We start from the raw sequence: 16179 nt of genomic DNA on the forward strand, positions 1-16179 counted from the left end.
AAGTTTGAAATAAAATTTTGTAATTTAAAAACAAAGCAGGACCTTTTAGATTATTTTCCCTTTTTCCTTCTAATATGACAAACCTCAAAATGACATGACTCTAGACTTTGTGAGAATGTATTACATGCCTATAACCTCTTCTGGAGGGGGACGGAGAGGGAAAGAAGTTAAAAAAAAGAATAAACTAAGATGAGATCCCTCCCTCCTCCCACAAATTAATGACACTAGGAAACTGCCCTTCCTGTTTCTGCATCTCTTCATTGACCTCAGAGGTGTCTGGACACAGCTGTGGACATCCCAATATTAACTCACTGCGCACTGGGAGATCAGCCCACAAGAAAGGTGTGAAGAGAGGGCATTTCAAACTGAGGAGTTTGGAAATGGGTATTAATGGAGAGGGAAGGGAAAATGGGCTTGCAAGAGGAAACCACAAGGTAATGTCACTGCTGGGAGATCCTTGTCTGACAACAAAAGTAGGACCAGGGATATTGGATGTAATCTCTGATCTTCCTTGTGTGGTGGCTACCGTGTCACACAAATGAGCAGACTCCAGTGTAGGAGTAGTTGGCACTAGAGCAACTTTAATAACAGAAGCATTTCCAAACATACCAAACCTTGTCATCAAATGCCATTTTCTCTCATCTGGCTTTCAGTACTGTCCTGGTCAACACACTTTTTAATGCGGATTTTTGAAATTCTATTTGGGTAAATAGGACAACACAAATGGATTCCTAAAACATTAAATTTGACTCCAACAGCTTACTTATTTCAGCACAGCAAAGTATTTTTTGTCTGAGAAGCTGGAGGTTAGCAAAGAGTTAAAATGATACCCTATTAGTTTATCTAGACAGACAATTTAATGAACGAGCTGTACTCTGACAGCTTTAAAACTGCATACTTCATTCCTCTGTTGAGATTACTTTGCAGTGCAAATTCACTTTGCAAGACAGTGCTAATAAACAAACAAAGAAAAACAAATACATACAGCCCATCCTTTATAATTTATTTCCAAAAATTTTGATAATTCAATATAAATAATTTCCCTATGCTATTCTCTTGAAATGCAGTTATACATATTTGGAAAATATTCTTAAAATGGAGTTAAGAAAAGTGATTAGGCAAATTAGCGAAGAAAAAGTTGTCTTTATTTATTTACTTTAAAGAACAGCTTCTGACTTGGGAAATGCTAGTGAGACAGCGAAGTATTCCAGGGAAGCATCACTACACGCTTGCTCAGTTCTCATACCCTTCCCCAGACTTCTGCCACGACCCGCTTTGGAGACAGGACACTGCAGTGTATAGACCTTAATAACAGCTGTAACAGATCAAACTTACATTTGCAGCACATCTAGCTTGCCTCTTAGAGAAGCTATTTTGTAATAACTGTCTTGTAAAACTTGTTATAAAAAAATAAATCTGAAAATTTCACAAAATAAAATATATTCTACTGGTAGACATGTATGTTTCCTGTAACTCAGGTTCTGCATACAACCTAAACATATACCCCTTCAGCAACTGAAAGGGAACAAAGAACACCAAGTTAATTCCAATTTGAAGTAGACCCAAATGAAAATGAAGTAGAATTGAATAATTGCTTTGATATTTTAAACACTTGGGAGTAAACACAATGTGAGTAATTTCTAACTTTAATGAAAACTAAATTTGAAAGAGCCTAGCATATAGCAGAAGGGCTGAAACGTCCAAATTAGATGCAAAGAAAATCATGTCTTGTGCCATGCCACGATGGCTGCTGAAGACAGCTTCTGGATTTCGCTACACCAACACTTCAAAAAAAATAGGGGGAGCTGTAGAAAGAAAGTGCACTCTCTCTGCTTCCTTCTGTTTGAGAAGAGGATTAAGGCATTCAAAAGCACCGTGGCTAAAACTGGATGACAGCTGCTGCTTGCTTTGATGTATCAGCAGTGGGGCTTCTGCGGTTCACTAATACGGTTTGTGCATTTTTAGGTACTATGAACAGATTTCATAATACATGCAAAGCTGACACAACAGCAAAGCCTGCAACAGCACCAACTCAGACCTATATTTCAGTCTCTCAGCTCCTTATTTAGGAAGTCATGATCAAAACCACATTTATTCAATGTCTGTCAGTATCACAGATTCTTCTTGCTGAAAGACAAAGCAGCAAACACCTTAACTGAGAAACTTTGCTTTGACTTGCATTAAAACAGAAAACATTCAGCACTTTCAGTGCTACTGGTTTACCAAGGATCTTGTAAAAACACACAAGTGCCATATAAGCATCAAACAAAAGTCACAGAATCGTCAATGCTACTTCACATGGACAGAACTACTAATGCAACTTTGCACAAATAAAACTTGTATGTCTATGTAACTAGAAACATAATATACAAGGTTAAACAGTCGGCTCATTGCAGCTTAAATGCATGAGTGCTGTCACTTTGCCTGTAACACAAATCAAACACAAACAAAAAAGGAAAAGCTTTTCACAGCTGAATGGATGACTTGATAAATATGTTGGGGTTTGAGTTGGATAATCAGGGACTATCACTTTTTTTTTTTAAAGCATCAATTATTTCCAAAGAAGTCACTGGTTCTAAACTACACTGCTATTTTCACACAAAATAAATACTTCTGGCACTTAACAAATGACAAGCACTGGCAATTATATTTATGTACAATTATATTTCTATTCAATTATATTTGAAAACTGAGGTATAGTTGGAAAAATAAGGGTAAGAAGGGACCTAGCAAGACTCTTAAACCACAGAGTTGTACTTTGGCACACCAAAACACCCGCACAATGCCGAAATAAGTGCCAGCACTAGTGATGTTGCTCAATTCAGATATAAAAGAATGAATTTTATTTGTTCCCAACTGATTTAAATTTTGGCAATGGACCTGATCTTTGCAAATCAATCAGTGACTAAATAACTTAAAAAAATAAACAAGGAAGTCTGCATTATTATGCTTTACACCTTCTCACCAAGTCCTTTTGAAAGTCATGGCTTCAGACCAAAAAACCACCCATTTCCCACAGACTGAACTCGTACTCTGTTGTGCTTAAATCGTTAGTGAAAGGGGAATTTTGTCTCACCAGAAGTGAGTATTCTTTCAATTCCTACACCAGTATGGACTCGTATAATACTGTTCTTTTACAACAAGTTGCGGTAAAGTTGCTGGAACACTTAAACTTCAAACACACTGTAAAAACAATATCCTCACGCTCTTTTTACACAAACAGTAAAAACAAACCCCAACCCATTCAGATTATTTTTATACACAAACATGCATGGCACTTTCCATTCCATATATCTTCCTCCAAGACATTAAGGCATGCCTCTTGGAAAGGGGTTCATTAGGGTTTTATGTCTTTTATATGACACAAATTACATTCTTCCAATAAAGACTGTCAATTTAACATTCTCAAGAACTTGTCAAATTTACAGCCTTTGCATAGGAAGCAAACATGTTTGAGACTTGCAAAAGCCTCGAGTGGAATTACTGTTAGTACTTCATTATCTTTTTTTTTCTCTTTTTTTTTTTTTTTCTTTTCAGAGAGGAATCCTTTTTTCCCCTCAACATCCATACCTCTCTGACTCTTGCTGAAGTGTAGATGAGGACAGGCAGAATCCACATGCCATTCCTCCCCCCACCGCACACACAATAGGGCACTGTCTGAGCTTTCATCCCTTCCTAGGCTTTGCCTCAATTTTTAAACAAAGCAACAAAGCCTAAGGACAGGCTTGTACTTACAGCAGCAAAGGGCTTTTTTTCAGCTCAAATGCCTGTCCCTCCCTAAACTTCTCCCTCCCTCCAAAAGCCACTCACAGGGTTTATATCCCTAAACTGGGATTAAAGACGCCGTAAAGCTCCACCTCCTAAGGTGAGTCAACTAACTTTGAACTTTCCCACAGGGACCTCTGATATGGCAACCAGTCACAACAATATTTGCATTACTACTGCACTGTCTTTTATGTATTCTAATGCATTTTTTTATTAAAAAATTACACTACAATTACTATTTTTAAGCGCTCCCATTTCTTGCCAGCAGACCTCCAACACACCTCATGGAGGAGAATCCCTCTGCCTCACAGTGACAGTGCTGAGAGCCCGGAGCTGGCATTCTCCATGGCACTCTTTAGGGCAGAGCTCCTCCCCTCCACCAACTCTGCCACCACCCCCGGTATGAGGCAGCACTTACTCAATCTGCAAAGACTAACCTGTCCTACTGCTGACTTTAAATTAGCCTGCCAGGAGCTCCACGCTGCGCTTCTGGAATCATAACACACAGCAGAAACATATCCATAGGCACCCTTAGAATCATAGAATCATAGAGTGATTAGAGTTGAAGGGACCTTAAAGACCATCCAGTTCCAACCCCCCTGCCATGGGCAGGGACACCTCCACTAGAGCAGGTTGCTCAAAGCCCCATCCAGCCTGGCCTTGAGCACTTCCAGGGACGGGGCATCCACAGCTTCCCTGGGCAACCTGTTCCAGTGCCTCACCACCCTCACAGTAAAGAATTTGCTCCTAATATCTAATCTAAATCTCCCCTCTTCCAATTTAAAACCATTACCCGTTGTCCTGTCACTACATTTCCTGACAAAGAGTCCCTCTCTGGCTCTCCTGTAGGACCCTTGAAGTCAGGAGTTATATATCGCAAATTTTCTGTGGCACATTAGGAGAAGACACGACAGAAATGCGCAAGTTTTTGTGCTAAAATTCTGTAATACAGTCCAAAAGACAGGCACGTTAAAATTTTATGTGAACTCAACTCTTCCACTCCAGCTAGATGACAAAGGGAGCAAGCTATCGCCCTGGTTATTATCTACATTTCTAACAAAGTAATTTGCTGTTTCTTCACTATCCAATTCTGGAACTGGAAAAGACCATGCTTTTAGGAAGGGTGAACAAATAACAGGGTTAGGATAATACGCTTTTCGGTTATTTACTTCATCCTTAGATGCCCTACTCTCAGGAGTACCTCACGGAAGAGTATGTCTGTATCGGTTGCTATAAGAGATGCTCTGCTGTCGCTGCATACCTGGGGTATACTAATGTAGTTTTTACCACAGAATTCCCCAGTGGAAACAGGCCAGCATTACCCAGGTTTTAATAGCTGGGGACGTTGCTAAATTTAGATACGACCTTCACTAAATTAGAGCAACTTGCAACAGACTTGTCAAATGAGAACAGTGAAAAAAAACTTCCAGGCGCTTCCAGGTAAGCCGCAAGGATTGAGAATATTTCCAATGAATAAGCTGAATCATTCATTTCCAAAGAATATAGATATAAGATACAGGATTGTTTAACTTCTGGGTGATGTTGGTTTGCTACTGAAATAATGAGATGCTGCTTTCTGCAATATAATGAGCTTTGCTATTTGAAACAAAGGGGGGATAAAAAAAGGGATAAAAGCAAAGAAAAAAATAATAATCAGAGTATGTCAGGTCTAACAGAAAATATGAAAGGACATTAAATACACCCTTTTAACAAGATTCAGTCTGTTTTAGATAAATTCAGAGGCAGGAAAATTTCTCTGCTGTATTCAGGGGAGATCTTTTCAAAATTACTTTATATCCATGAGTCTTTGAGTGCACTAAGTGGGTAGAGAGACCTACTTAGTGAATTCTTTTTACTATTCAGGTATAGATTAAAGAGATTCAGTGGAAGAACTCCTGATCAAAGACACAGAAGAAGCCTGAAACACACAAAGGGGATGCTAGCTTTCTGGGGTTTGGTTTTGTTCCCCCCCCCCCCAGTGAATAAGTAAAAATTTAAGCAGTGAAATGTTGTTGGACTCAGCTGCCTCTAATAAAGTAGCAGGAATTTATCTGTAATTTTATTAAGGCTCAAGTGTAATATAACTCTCCAATTTATTCAAAGGTTCTGATAATTATAAATGTTTTTGGTTGTTCAAGTTTCACTATAGATATTATCTAAGGAGAACTATCATTTATTAGCATAAATGAAAGCAGAATTTATTCCATTGTATCAGTTTCAACTTAACATTTTATCTGCTCCATTAAAACATTGAAACAAAGCCCTCATTTTTCTTCTAGTTTTTGTTCATACATTATAATCCCCAAGATTAAGACAAATTGTTATTCTGTTATTAAGAATTTTATCCAAGCTGAAGGAATTTCACCAAAGTGACAGTTCATCCCCAGGGAAAAACAAAATTAAATTCCCTGATTTAACTGTGCAGATTCCAGTAATAGCTGAAGCTCCAGTAAAAGAATTAGGTGCAATAATTAAGTAACACAGATGGTGAAAGTCATTTGAAAGTTCTTAAATACACCTCTCTTCATATCGAGGTTTTAAATACAGGCCATGTTATCCTAATCCCATTTAAGTAAATCGCAAAGATGGTGATGACATTAAGAATTCTAAGGTTGGAATATATTTGCTGAAACAAATAGGCAGGATGGGTACGTTGTTACATTTCCCTACTGTAGGCTTAGAACTATCTGAAAATTGCCTTAAAATATCCTACTGATTCAGAATTTTAGGCATAGTATCTTGTCTTGATCTTTTTAGATATATTTTATTATCACAGTCTATAAAAGACAACTTGCACCAAAATCGTCATTCAAAATTCAAAATTAAGTACATGAAAATTTAGGTCATGAAAGCCCCCAATGACTATAGAAATGCTATTTGGAAATGCCAAGAGAATACATGTTTTTTTATCTCAAGTTAAAGACACAAAATCAAACTGTGTCACAAATTTCTGTTCTAGTTCCCTAGTACACCAAAGCTATAAATCTGCTGTTACTCTTCAGACTAATGCTTCTTACGCAGACGAGGTAATTTTTTGAAGAAAAGTTTCAATCCAGAATGAATCTGGTAAAATGACAGGTAGTATTACTACATCACAACCATTTAACACTACACCTATCCAACCAAATCAATTATTATTCTTTTCAGCACATCTAACCCTTCAGTATTCCCAGCTTTACTTAATAAAGTCAAGTCCAAAGTTTTTGTCTCTTTTTTTAAAAATAAAATTTATGAAACATGTTACATATGTATACACAGTTTTATAGAGAAACAGAAAGCAATCAGGTGAACTCCCTGGGTAAGCCAAGAGATGAGCAAAGACTTTAATTGACAATCAAAAACATAACCAGACCACAGAAACTCCAATGGGGTCAAATTGGGTAAGAGACAGAAATTGCCGTATCAGCCTTTTGAATAAAGCTTTATCTAGATGACACGAGAGCATCCGATTAACTACAGCAAAATATTTTGTAGTGAGAGAGAGAAGTGACCAGCTCAATAAAAAATTCATATAAAGGAAAATGGAACTAGTTCAGTAGCTCTGATCCTGAGAATTCGTGCATGACTGGTTTAACTTTGGCTGATACTGCATACGTGCCTATGGTCTGTAAGACAAGTTAAAGAAAGATAATAGAATGCTTACAGTAGCTTGGATTCAGTACAATTTATGGTAGTCATAAAGCGATGCAAAATCAATGCCGCTTTTATTCAAAGTACCTACACAGTTCAAGTAATCTACTCAAAAAGTCAGTTTGCATTAACTTCTCAGCCTTCCCACACAGATTTCATTTAAACCACTACCGCTGCCTGCTACAGGCTTGGCCCCCATTTAATTAATTCAAAAATTAAAGTGAGTAAACACCTGCTGCATTTATTCTCCTGTGAGTCAAGAACTTTCTCACACCTATTTTCCCAAAAATTAACAACTACAAAAGCCAAGCAAAGAAAATACCTGTACAGTGAAAGTTGTTCTTTTAAATGTGAACTCTTGATTAGTTGAAGTTTTACATTTGCATGTACGTCTTAAAAGCTTTCTAGCAGTGGTTAAAGTTAGGCTGGTTTCACCATATTTGTCAGAGGTATATGTGCATTTCAAGCATTTCACAGACGATTTAACTTCACAGAGACAGATGAAGCGCCCAAACAAGTTCACACACAGTTGGGAACATGACACCTCTTCTGGTTTAACTGTAGCTTTCCTAAAATCCATCTTCTTCCATTCCTGAAAAAAATATGTCCTTCTGGCTCCTAAGAGACTTATCAGCCCAATTGTTGAAATTCCAGGATTTCATGCCTAAACTCAATGATGCCAAGAAACAAGCCCAAAGGTAACCACACAACAGGTCCTTTTACAAGTGATGTGCCACAAAAGAAGGCTGACATGCTGCTGCTTTCTAGTGACTGAAGTCTTAATTAATTACAAAGCAGCACAAATTTAATGCTGTTTGTCTTAAAGGTACTGAATATTTATAGGAAGTCAAATAACCACCAATAAGAAACTTGTCCTTTTCATCCATACCGAAGGAGAGACTTTTAAGATGTCTATGGGATGCTGGCATTTATTACATGGCCACCAAAGACAAATCATGCACAGCTACCCCCACTATCTTGTGGAAGAGCACTCAGCCATACCTACAGCAGACATCTGTAAGTGACTTCTTTCCTAAAGAAACTAAAGGGAACTCACAGATACGGCCTGTGAACAAAAAGCTGGAAAATTAAAGACTCCTACTGACCGTTTTTTGGTTAGTCAGGTTTGCAAGGAAACAGGAGGTTGACATTAAGGACATGATGTGATCATGAAATATGTGACTTTTCACATGGACTATCATGATCGTCCAAGGAGTTACTACTGTGCCAGACAGCTATTCATTTGGGTCACATACGATCTCTATCTATGTCATACAAACATAACACTGCAGGCTGACAAAGCCTCTGCAAAGCCCCTAATTTTATGAATATTCTTCCACAACCTCTTCCCAATAAGCAGCGACATTGGATACAGGCTTTTGGATCACTGGCATTCGAACAAATACTCCTCCAAGACTGAATGCCTAAGTGAACGTGAAATATTTTAGTAATGAGCAAAGGGAGTTACTGCACAATTACCTTCGAGCTCTCGCAATGGCCTCGTTGGAAAGACTGGCATTTGCTAGAATAATTCAAAGAAAGCACCAGTAGGCACTGTTGACAAGTTATCTACGCATAAGAAGATGTAAGCCTGACATTATTTTTTAGGTCTGAAATTCAGACACAGTCACAGCACGGAAGGCTGACTTACCCTGAACCGAAGAGCAAACAGAGCGTGTGGCTGGGCCTCAGCAGAAAGCTCAGCGCCTGCTCTTCGGGCTGCAAAACCCCAGAGAATCCATGGATGAAATGACACTCACAGTTTTCCATTTCCTTCACTGTTCCTTCTGAACAGTGAAATCCCTCCAGAAGAAATCCATATTAAAACATACCTCTGCCACAGTTTAAAGTTATTGATATATAAAACATACCGTTTATAACCTCAGGCAAGAAGTACCTTAGCACAAGATAATCTAGCACCTGCCAGCTCCCAAAGTCATCAAAGTGCTGACCTGTGACAGTTTATTATCCTTAATGGGACAGCCATATTCCTGGATTACAAATTGCTGAGCACTGTTCTATTGCTCTCCACCAATAATGACAATATCCATGTATTCTGGTATGGCGATGATAACAAAGATTTGCTTCCAGTCACAGTTCAGAAGTGTTATGCTATTAAAAAATAAATAAATGAATCATATGCATTTATGCTTAGAACAAAAAAAAAACCGAAACAAACCCAAAGCATTCCTAACTGGCTCTCTGCAGAAACCTGTATCACACAGCCAGATTTTCTACAATACTCAGTACTTGGCCCTCTAATAGAGTAGAGATGTTATCTAGATAATTTATTTAGCTGCTTAGATAGCAGCCAAGTTACTAAATATGCAGTTGTTGGTGGAGAGCAGTTAATTCCGACACTTACATATATGTAAGCTTCACAAGTACTTCAGAACAAAAAAAAAGCTGAAGTTTGATCATTTTTTTTTAATTAAAAAAAAGGTATATGCATACCAATTAACTAGACTTACTGCCTCAGAATCTATACTGAAATTCTCTGTCCTATTCAGTGTATTTTGCAATGCTTGAGAAACTTGAAAGTCACAAAAACTTAGGCCTAAAAGAGCCAATCTTGAGTGTCTCCTGTGCCGAAACCTTGTTAATGGATGTGCTAGAGTCAGCTCTGGTACAAGCCACACTCCGGTCCTCAGCCCATGGAAAAGCAAGATACGTAAAGATGTGTATTGCAGGTAACATGCTAGCAAGGAGAAGGGGGAACGTTAGGGCAGAGTGACCTGTCACATAGGACCATAGGACTACTGTAGGACAGCTCTAAGACGGTCCTACACAATTCATCCCCAGATCAAGGATTCACAACAAGCTCCTCAAAGCTTCCTTGCTGGCTTACAAAGAACAGAGCTGAGCTCAGGTGTACAGGGAATATAAATCCCCTTGGACTTCTCATACTTTGGAAATGAAAGTAATGCTGCAATACTACCCTGTCTTTCTAGCCACATTATCATCCTTTAAATGACAGCATGGGATCCCTGCTTCAAAAAAGAAAGTCAAGCTGTGATGTTCATACTGTGGTGAGTTTCCTGGTTTTGAAGAAATCACACTCTTTTTATAAAATATCAACTACAATTCAGAGTTTATAATATCTGGGTAAGTGGTGTCACAGCACCTCCTAAGTCAGAATATCGTTGCCTCCACAATTTTCTTGATACAAGACAACCAAAAAATTGAAATCCTAAATTTAGTCTCATCTTTACATCCCCAAACTCCCCAGCAAAATAAGCTGAACTGCCCTTGCTAACCACACTGTAAAACACAGACATTACCTCTTCCATCCAGTACTGGAGCCAATTTCAAACGCAGGAAGTGTATGGGGCTGAAGGTCCTGTGGGGTTTTCCTAATTGCTGGTTTCTTGTGAAACCTCACACTGGCTGTTTCCCCTCTCCTATAACAGATTTACCACCTGTTATATGAGGATATTGACCCAATTTCAAAGCTTTGGATGAGAAGTGCTGTGCAAGTCTGAATTATATTTCTGCATGTCACGCACACAGGCTTAAACTCAGCTTGAAGTGCCTCTAATCATCCAGTTTTCCCTGCGACTTTTGTTCCCTATAAAATAAGGGAAGGAAAAATGAAGAAAAGTACATGCCTGAGGCTAATGGTTAGGCTTATCAGCTGGATGCAATGCAACACACAAAACTGCTTTTCTCTAAGAATATAAACCAAGACGTAAAAGTGATTTATTTAAATGTAAGTAGCACAGGTAGCCAGAGAAAACAGCTACCAAGATTAGACTCTCAGATTGTTCTGAACTGCACAGGAAATAAATTCTGACAGCATCATCCTTTTGTCTTCTTATACCAATGTAATTATATCTACCAATCTACACTCTAGAGAATGAATGCCTTGAAGTTTAAGAAGTCAGAAAAATGGCAAGGTTTTAATGATTTTGGACACTGTGGCTTTAATTCTGATCCTTAATTTAAGAATCCCTAATTATTTTTAATATCCTTTAAGATTTGAACATTTTACAAACTCTGTCATATCACACGCCCATTTGGGAATACCTTTTGCAATACACACAGCATGACATTTCATATTATAGCTCAAAAAGAAACTGCCTGGCAATTTCTAGACCAAACAAAATGAAAAAAAAGGTTGTTTCTTCAGATAGTTCTCTAACAAGTGAAATCATTTTCCTGGAGGGATTAAAAAGAAATAAAAGTTGAAACAAGGCAATGTAACAGTCAGAAGGTCCATTATAGAAGGAACACTAAAATTCTGCTGGACTTCCATAGGAACCACAGCTTTGGAATAGCAAAAACATTCCTGCCTAGCCAAGAAACTAATTACTGAAAAGTAATCTCCCTAAAATCAGAGAGACATCCATTTGGTTCCATCAGAGAATCTTTTTTTCTTGTTCTTTTATTTTGTAGCCCCCCAAAAGTTTAAGAAATGTAAGAATTAAAGAAAAATATCACTGTATAATAAAGACAACCCTAGATTTCTTTAACTAAACGAACATAGTCATCAGTACTCCTGAAGGAGTTAAAGATCTTCAGTCAAATCGGTTTGAAAGAGCATCTACTCAACTACCTCCAGGGAATAAAACGTTCAGTATTTCAAATGCCAATGAACAGTTTATATCTGTGAATTCTGGAGCTCAGAGTGATAGCAGAATTTGTTTTTATTTTTTTCTCATTAACCCTTTTGCACAGACTTTTTTTTCCTTTGTCCAGTTGTACTACATTTCATTAAGATGGGTGTCCTCACATAAACGACCAAACAGGCAGCAACATGAAAAGGTTGGCTTATGTGAATGCAAAACCACACAAAGGAGGGGAGTCTTGTGTAAGGATTGGGACCACGAGCAAATGTCAGATAAACTGCGGTGACACCATTGCAGAGAATACTGCTTCTAAGGAATAACTATTACTAGCCAAACCAGGGGGGGGCAGGGAGGTGTCATCCTCTTCTCTCCACATACCCTCTGCTAACACCTTAGCGCTTGTGTTCCAGTGGGGTCTGCCGAGATCACAAAACTGACTTTGCTGAAAAATATCATGCTTTGCTGACCAGCTTAGGAAAAGAAAAGGAAAAAAAAGAAAACAAACCAACAAACCCCAAACCCAACTCCCAGTGCTACTGCATGCACTCTCTACGCGTGTGCATGTGCACTCTCTGTGAGACCATACATCAGCTTTGGCTTCAGGCCAAAAGAAAGCATAGCGCTGCAGAAACCTCAAAGCTATACTTACAGATAAAAGAAACGTCTATTTTAACCAGAAGAGCTAAAAATAGCCTTAAAAAGGAGTGACAGCAAGACTCTGCCATAACCATTTATTATTTTTAGATAAAATGCTTGGTGTAAACATAACCCTTTCTCTGACAATTTTTCTATGTATTTACAATACCTTGTCTTCCCTAATCTCCAGTTTTACTTATGAACGTTGCTTTTTACCAAATACTTGTTATGACAGTTAGAGCTGGGAGGGGGATTTGTTAGGAGGTTTTGCCTTTTATTGTTAAGATTTAAAAAAAAAAAGTTAGCTATTATTTATTTATTTATTCTAAAATTATTACATAAAGGTGAATCAAGTCAACCGAAAGCAAGACACAATAAAATAAAAAGTCTAACTCAAATCATAACAACATTTTAAATTAACATTTATTAGCAAGAGAAATCTAATAACATTAAAGAGATTTCAAAGTGGAGCAAAATACTCCAAATACAGTGTTTTCTTTTAGATATTTAATTTTTTTAAAACCAAATTAACACTTAAAATCAAATTTCTAAGGATTTTTTTCTATTACATTTTAAGGTGTTTTTACGGAGTAATACATGATATTCCAATAAAGCCCAGGCACAAAGGAACAAGCAGACTGGAAACGCAACCTTCCCTGCTCATTGCCCTTATCTAATTAGGCTAATAAAAAGTATTCTACCAGAAGAAATTAAGCTTTTCTCTGTCCCAGAAAGCTCTCTATTTTTAGATGGTCAAACTGAGAGAATGAATAATGTTTATAATAATTTTAAACATACCTCCAGCTAAAACAGTTACTCCATGAATTGACCAACCAATGGGACTAGGTAAGTATCTGACCTAGAAACTCGTACACAAAAAAAAATTCAAGAGAAAAAGAATTATTTTTTTCTTATGCAGAAGGTACACCTCGAACTGTGGATTACTGCTCACTAGAAAGCATGGCCTCAGGGAGAAACTTCTTTCAGTGAGCAGATGCTTCAGTAGTTGCTGCTCATATGGGAACACTATGAAATACGAAATGTTCGGCAGGATGGCCAGCAGCCACCACAGATACGTGCTGTAACAACTCCTGAGAAATTTTCAGCTGAAGGCAAGACTAAATATTCTTAGACTACATATGTTATTTGCCCAGATCTCTCCGGCCATCTGACTACAGCTAATTTTTCTAGACTGATCTACAGCTGCTTCCTCCAAACATACCTCATCTTACTATAAAACTTCCAGTTAATTCTCTATTGGGAGTATTTTGCTTTTTTCCAAAGCTTAAAAAATTCTGGTCAAATGTTAACATTAAGTTGTTCGCAACAGACCACGTGTCACTGTTTTCTAAGGAACAGTAGCCATTAAACCTAGGAGAGCAAACTTGAGATGCCAGGTCTGCTATGAACATTTACCAATTTTGCAGCATTCGTTACCAAGGGCTCACATTTATGTCTCTTATTTAGTCACATTTTTGGGCTACAGCATTAAAAAAAACCACCGGACCTGTAAAAAAAAACATTTTCTTTCTCTTCTATAACTCGCTAATTAAGAAGTAACTGCTTATGAATTATAAACACATAGAAAATACATTCACAGTCCTGTTTCTGCATTCATTACCCATCCTATGATGAACAGTCAAAAAAGTGGAATGATGTTTCAGACTCAGCGTGGGTTGCTAAACAGAGGTAGCACATGCTTGGATGAAGGACCACAAGTCACCTTTAGTGACATAGTCACTAAAGGGTACTACAGCACTTCGGTTTTCAATTAAAATGTGCTTTTGTTAACCTTACGAGAACAGATTTTTGACTGACCACATTCCTCTTTGGGGAACTCACATTAGCATTTACATTAACAGATCAATGACACTGATTTGTTAATTTACATTAATTTACGTCGCTTTTAAAGTGAACCTCCCCATCATCCCTCTCCGAGCTTTTGGGTTGCATCACCATGCGCTGTGCAAAACGGAGCTCCTTTTAGATGAAGCAAAACTGGAAGATGAAATCCAGCAGCTCACCTAACGTACTCATCTTGGTGATGGCACACCCAGCTTAAGGCTCTCAGAAGAGAGACAATCTTAAGTAAAGCAACTGGGAGACATATTCCAGGGACACTGGGTTCTCAACACCAACTTTCTTGCTCTGCAACATGCTATTTGTTAATGCAACTGACTGAGTTGAGACTGAAACCTCCTAAATAATTTTAATGCAAGACGAAAGAACAACTGAAAAGTTGTAAAATAACCACAAAACTATTAAGCCAGTTCTAGAAAGAGTAACAGCAGCCAGCATCTTGGACAAAAATTTTGTAACATGAAGACTGTGGGTTAAGTTGGGCAGCTCAGATACTGTACTGTACTTAGTTTCTGTCTAAATGGAAATTTATGGCGGGTGGCTGCAGCTCTGGGTATCTGGCCCAGCTCTGGGACATCTAGGGATGAAAATGTAGCAGTGTCCACTAGAGTTCCTTCCCCTAGCTGAAGGAGGATGAATATCGTTATGGCTGGATATGCTGATGGCAGGGGAGACATTTTAGTAATAACTTTCATGTGTGCTACAGAGCCTCTCAAACACTAATAAGCAGTTGCTTCATGACAACAAATGTTATCAGATTACTTTGGACGCTATACAATAATATTTTTAAATCTCATCTCACAGCGGTTGATAAACTCACTCTGCTCTTCCAAAATCCTCTTCTTATACTATAGACTTTGCAATAGGTTAAAAATCCCATACAGACAAAAACCCCCATGTTTTTATCTACATAACCCTCACCTGAGATAACCTGTTCCTTATAGGAAATACCTGCATTTGAAAGTCATTCCTCAGATAATGGGTCGTCTCAGAAAACCTGCACACGTGGTGGTATCACAGACGAACGGCAGAAGGGGAGCTTTTGAGGGTTCAGGATCAAGGGTGGGAAAGCGGAAGGGGACTGGAAGGAAACAGGTGCTTAAGAGTAACTTACACTTTAGACAACTACTCACACATACGTGAAACTGCACTGCTGAATCTCTGCGGGGAAAAAAAAGGAATCAAAAAGCCAAGCGAAAACTGATAACCTGTGTGAAATGCACCTGAAAATACAGTCATGAATTGTGGTCCACGGTGCCTAAAATAAACGGCACTGGGAACACAAGTGGGTACAGTGCTCTAAGCCACTTCATCACACAGATCTTTACCAGAGAGATCCCTCTCAAATGAGTGTTTATTCCAAAGGGGAGATAACTTCTGAGCAGATCAGCATTTGTCCAACATCACCTTGAACAGTTTGCCAGCCTGGAGCTACACTACAAGAGACTACAAAGGACTCTAATGAGGACTTGACTCACAAAGCAGCATTGAGGTACAAACCTACTTTACAAGTAGTTATTGTAGTTATTTCACAATGCCCAGCCTGTGAGATGCAATCTCAGGTGGTCTACACCTGTTCTGCAGGGCTTCGGGCTGTCAAGGTCAGATATCTTGAGCTGGTTGTAACTTGAACTCTGGCGGAGTTCAGGTAGATGCAGTTAAAGAGAGAAGAGAAAGCTTTAGTGTCTCTCGAGTGTCCTATTCCCACAGAGGGCAAAGG

At 38.4% G+C, this 16179-nt stretch overlaps 1 protein-coding gene across 1 annotated transcript in view; it reads right to left on the bottom strand.

Moving 5' to 3' along the window:
* SPIRE1 (spire type actin nucleation factor 1) overlaps nt 1-16179 on the bottom strand; it is a 124324-nt gene that overhangs the window by 67709 nt on the left and 40436 nt on the right. The gene's annotated exons all lie outside the window — the stretch shown is intronic.

The sequence above is a fragment of the Numenius arquata genome, chromosome 4 (assembly GCF_964106895.1).
Source record: "Numenius arquata chromosome 4, bNumArq3.hap1.1, whole genome shotgun sequence".
NCBI lineage: Eukaryota > Metazoa > Chordata > Aves > Charadriiformes > Scolopacidae > Numenius > Numenius arquata.